Here is a 5,875-nt window from a genome sequence, read left to right as displayed (position 1 = left end):
CACCCCTCCCTGTTGTCATTTGCTGTGGTTTATGCTGTGGTATATGATTTATTTTTGGTGCAGCGTCAATACACAGTCCGAAAATATCTGTTCAATAAACCAAATTAATTTTACTTTCATCTCTGAAATACTCTGTATGTATTTGCTGGTGATTCACTTCAAAGTCCGACCTTTCTCACATATTTGAAGACTATTTATCAGTGTCTGATGACGTCACTCGGGGTTGACTCATGTGGGGGATTAGCTCAAATGGTAGAGCGCTAGCTTAGCATGTCAAAGGAATTTGCAAAGAAAAGCGTCTGGACTTCTTTAAGTTGCTTGAAGACGTTTCACCTCTCATCCGAGAAGCTTCTTCAGTTCTAAGGTCAAATGGCCGAGAGTCCCAGATTTAAACCCAGTGGGAGTGTCCCTCCAAAGAGGGACACTCCCTCTTTGGGGGGACACCTGGGGATCCTCTAATCACATGAGCCAAGGTGTGAAAGCGGGTGTGGGACCTAATCAGCCAGGGTTTCAGGTGAGCTCATTGTGAAACCTGGCCCCACCTTGTCATGTGAATTCCTGAGGTCAGATGGCCCAGGATGTGAGTGGGCGTTAAGGCGTCTGGGGAGGGAACTCAAAACTGGATTATAGATGGCAGACAGTTGGTGTCGTAAACCACCGCCTCTGTTCAAAGATGGTCGCTCACAGTGGACATAGATGGCCTCTTTCACTCCTCTTTCAAACCATCTGTCCTCTCTGTCCAAAATGTGAACATTGGCATCCTCGAAAGAGTGACCTTTATCCTTAAGATGCAGATGGACTGCTGAGTCTTGTCCTGTGGAGGTGGCTCTTCTATGTTGTGCCATGCGCTTGTGAAGTGGCTGTTTAGCGGGATTGATGCCCGCATCCTCCAAAAGACTTTCTTTTAGGCATCGTCACAAAAACATACAAGTTTGCACAGTGAAATCCCTCTCATCACCTACCCAAACAGACATTGTCTTTTTACTGTACATGTTCAAGCATACAATGGTAGCCCAACATCACAGAACTCTCAAATGACATTAAACAGTGGCTGTCAACTGAGCGGACAATCATAATGAAGCAGTTCATTTTATTTTGTAGAGTCAAGCGGCTCGTGATATTATTGGAAACCAGATGGCACCAAAAACGACGGTGCTAAAAAGCTTTGAGTAATGAACCCTTTTTCTATACAAGCTTCAGTGTTTCAGAAAACTTAATTTGGCCATCACGAGTAACCAACTACCTCATACACATAAAACTTAGAGTGTATTCAAAGTAAATAAAGTTTATTTATTTATTATACAAACTTTAAAGAGCTAATCCCCCTGTGTCTCCTGCGGTAGCAAGATCACAATGCAATGACGTGTGCCACTGAAAATATATGAAGACATATGAGTTATTATTTGTCAGACTATATCAATTGCCCATTGATGATGGCTAAAGATTACATTGCTGTTTTCTGTGAAGGATATATTCCTGACTCTTGTGACGTACTAATGAAAGCCCAGTAACAGTAAGGTCTGGTAGGGGTAGCTAGTCACAGGGATTTAAGGGATTTGTTCACTCTGCAAATTAAATGTTTTCATGATGAGGTTTAAAGTGAAACACCCGTTTAGAGGATGCGGGCGTCGATCCCGCTACCTCTCGCATGCAAAGCGAGCGCTCTACCATTTGAGCTAATCCCCCTGTGGTTGCAACGTACACATGTCACATGATCTGTGGTGTTTCAGAGCTGCACATATGCAGTCCTGAGTACAGACACACCAGGGCTTTGCTTATGAACCTAGAACTGGGATTGCTCCTCTTTCCAAAAGTAGTTTAATGACATTTAGCTTCTAGTAGGGGTACCTGGTCACATGAACGTTTCAAATATTGTAAAGGCCATGCACAGAATATCAAGTCAACACAGCACTTGAAATGATCTGTTACTTAGAAAAATGAATAAACTGCAATTGAAAAGTCTGGCTCATTGTCTTGAAAGGCAGAGTGCTCGTTTTGAATGGACAACTGTTCCTTGTTGCCCAAACTGCCACACTGCAAATTGGTTTTTGTATATTTTTTTCTTATCTAGGTAAGGAAATCCTGAAACATTTGTTCTCTTAAATTCTCTATAAGTAATTCTCTATATGATTACTTTGATTTCAGTTATCCAAAACTCCCTATACAGAATATCCAGTGAATGCAGCATTTGAAACGAACTTATACTTAGAAATCCCAAAAAGTTGATTCTGTTCATCTGGACGTAACGTTTTCAGTGGGAGAAATGTTTCGTCATTCATCCGAGTGACTTCTTCAGTCTCAGCTGACTGCAGGTTCCCCCAATCTTATAAACAGCACATTTGCATAATGAATGAAACTAGCACCACTGAACGAACAATGAGCTGGGAGGTCATTTCCTTAAACATGAGTATGCAGATCCTCATGACCACTGATCAATGGCCACTGATCAATGACCATGAGTACATTCACAGAGAGTTGGGGAATGGCTGCAATCACAGCATGGTAAGATGGCGAAAGATGTACCCTTAGGCCCCCTCCTCGATTCAGAGATGATCTTTTCCTTTTCACGTAAGTGGCCTCCTTGACTCCTCGCTCAAACCAGCGTTCCTCCCTGTCCAGGATGTGTACATCCTCATCATTAAAAGAGTGTCCACTGGCCTGTAGGTGTAAATAGACTGCGGAGTCCTGGCCTGACGAGGCAGCTCTTCTGTGTTGTGCCATCCGCTTCGCCAGAGGTTGTTTGGTTTCCCCGATGTATAAATCCGGCAATCCTCATGGCACTTAACAGCGTGCAATATATTACTCTGTTTGTGTTGGGGCCCCGGTCCTTGGGGTGGACCAATTTTTGGCGCATTGTGATTTGGGGTTTAAAAGCCACAGAGATGCTATGTTTATAAAAAATACGTCTCAAATGTTCTGATACTTCTGATGCATACGGGATCACTACAGGTTTTCAAGAAGACAGCTGTCCTTCTCTCCTGGATCGGCTGGAGCTTTCTTTAGGTGCCTTCCCAGCTTTGACAAAAGTCCAGCTGGAGTAACCACATTACTCAGAGCCTTCTTGATGTGATGTTCTTCTGCTTCTCTGTTGGGACAGCGGTCTGTTGGGATGGTGTTCGCTCTCTGTTGTAGCGTCCTGATGACAACCAGTTTACGCTCCTTTGGATGATGATAGTCAAACCGTAAATACTGATCCGTATGCGTAGGTTTACGGTACACATCAGCTTTTAGATGTCCCCCATTACTGATGGAAATGTCACAATCTAAGAAGGCTAACCTGCTACTTCAGACAGTCTATCACCCTCTTCCTGTAACCATTTCCTGGGTCCTAGGGGCTCATAAGTATTTTCGTCACTGAGCAGTGTCAAAGTGTTCTCATGATGGTCTTGCTGGTTTAGCAAAACTGTGCACTACCTTTGTCTGCCTGAAGGACGATAATGTTGTTGTCATTACTAAGTGATGTGAGTGCCTTCCTCTCCTCCATGCTGATGTTGGATGCTGGGGGCTTTGCTTTGCTGAGACCGGCCGAAACGTCCGTCCGTAGTTGCTCTGCTTCCACGTCTGCAATGTTGTTCTTTCAAATTGCTCTTTCTGTGGCTGTGATCAGTTCCACTAGCGGGATTGTCTTGGCATCACAGCAAATTCAAACCTTTAGCAAGGATGTTTTTCTCTTTGGGTGAGCTGTCTGTCAGACAAATCTCCACCCACTTGTCCACATCCTCGGTATGGCATCCTTCTCTCTTCTGGCCGCTGAGGACACTCTTTGTATTTTGCTGTGGTTTCCGACGTACAACAAGTAATTCAAACTTCCTTTGTTGCCGGTTTTTAGACTTCTCGTGCTGTGCTAGACGAGCCTTCTCGGTGAATTCAAACACCTTTTTAAGAGTATTGTCATCTAGAAGCATTGTAAGTCTCTGTCGGATCCACTCCTCTTCAGATTTTAACACGTCGATGGTAAAACTTGTTTGCCTCACCCGTTCATTAAGCAGCTTTTAGCAGACTTTTAGGAGTAATCCTGTCTTGTCGGCATCTGAGGCTGATCTCAGGTGGTTCCTGTAATCAGCCATCTTGCATGCTGTTTGATCATACTGACGTACTGATCTACTTACCTGGATGATTGAGCATGCATCAAGATGTTATACTTAGAAAGTGTTAGTACATTTGTGAACGCTACTCTTCAGTAGCGCTGGATGCTAAAAGAAGCAGTTGCCATCTTTCTGATGGTAAATGGCCTGCATTTGTATAGCGCTTTACTCAGTCCCTAAGGACCCCAAAGCGCTTTACACTACATTCAGTCATTCACCCATTCACACACTGGCAATGGCAAGCTACATTGTAGCCACAGCTGCCCTGGGGCGCACTGACAGAGGCGAGGCTGCCGGACACTGGCGCCACGGCCCTCTGACCACCACCAGTGAAGGTGAACCACATTGAAGTTCACCTGTTTAACAAATCTACATTTTATTATTTCAGCAGTAATGTGCAGCATTTTAGTGGCACATATAACAGTACACAAAGTAAAAAGCTCTGTGAGTTTTCAGGTGAATCCTTTTTAATTCCTAAGCTCTTCTATCTGTTATGAGCTGCACAGTGTTATAAAAGATACACAGAACACAGCCAAGACACAGCATACCTGCATCTGTGATTTTCTAGCTTTTTGAACCAAAGAAAAAGCAATGCATAACAGAACAATCAGATCCTTTCACTACAGGGAGTGCAGAATTATTAGGCGAGTTGTATTTTTGAGGAATAATTTTATTATTGAACAACAACCATGTTCTCAATGAACCCAAAAAACTCATTAATATCAAAGCTGAATGTTTTTGGAAGTAGTTTTCAGTTTGTTTTTAGTTTTAGCTATTTTAGGGGGATATCTGTGTGTGCAGGTGACTATTACTGTGCATAATTATTAGGCAACTTAACAAAAAACAAATATATACCCATTTCAATTATTATTTTACCAGTGAAACCAATGTAACATCTCCACATTCACAAATATACATTTCTGACATTCAAAAACAAACAAAACAAATCAGCGACCAATATAGCCACCTTTCTTTGCAAGGACACTCAAAAGCCTGCCATCCATGGATTCTGTCAGTGTTTTGATCTGTTCACCATCAACATTGCGTGCAGCAGCAACCACAGCCTCCCAGACACTGTTCAGAGAGGTGTACTGTTTTCCCTCCTTGTAAATCTCACATTTGATGATGGACCACAGGTTCTCAATGGGGTTCAGATCAGGTGAACAAGGAGGCCATGTCATTAGTTTTTCTTCTTTTATACCCTTTCTTGCCAGCCACGCTGTGGAGTACTTGGACGCGTGTGATGGAGCATTGTCCTGCATGAAAATCATGTTTTTCTTGAAGGATGCAGACTTCTTCCTGTACCACTGCTTGAAGAAGGTGTCTTCCAGAAACTGGCGGTAGGACTGGGAGTTGAGCTTGACTCCATCCTCAACCCGAAAAGGCCCCACAAGCTCATCTTTGATGATACCAGCCCAAACCAGTACTCCACCTCCACCTTGCTGGCGTTCTGAGTCGGACTGGAGCTCTCTGCCTTTACCAATCCAGCCACGGGGCCCATCCATCTGGCCCATCAAGACTCACTCTCATTTCATCAGTCCATAAAACCTTAGAAAAATCAGTCTTGAGATATTTCTTGGCCCAGTCTTGACGTTTCAGCTTGTGTGTCTTGTTCAGTGGTGGTCGTCTTTCAGCCTTTCTTACCTTGGCCATGTCTCTGAGTATTGCACACCTTGTGCTTTTGGGCACTCCAGTGATGTTGCAGCTCTGAAATATGGCAAACTGGTGGCAAGTGCATCTTGGCAGCTGCACGCTTGACTTTTCTCAGTTCATGGGCAGTTATTTTGCGC

At 43.6% G+C, this 5,875-nt stretch overlaps 1 non-coding gene across 1 annotated transcript; it reads right to left on the bottom strand.

Moving 5' to 3' along the window:
• Window positions 1-1,613: 1,613 nt before the first annotated feature.
• trnaa-ugc (transfer RNA alanine (anticodon UGC)) lies at window positions 1,614-1,686 on the bottom strand. The gene has a single exon. It is a non-coding gene; the product is annotated as a tRNA-Ala (tRNA).
• Between the last annotated feature and the right edge of the window lie 4,189 nt (window positions 1,687-5,875).

This window comes from Oreochromis niloticus, linkage group LG15 (genome assembly GCF_001858045.2).
Source record: "Oreochromis niloticus isolate F11D_XX linkage group LG15, O_niloticus_UMD_NMBU, whole genome shotgun sequence".
In the NCBI taxonomy this organism is placed as follows: domain Eukaryota; kingdom Metazoa; phylum Chordata; class Actinopteri; order Cichliformes; family Cichlidae; genus Oreochromis; species Oreochromis niloticus.
This window is presented reverse-complemented; position numbering and strand designations above follow the sequence as displayed.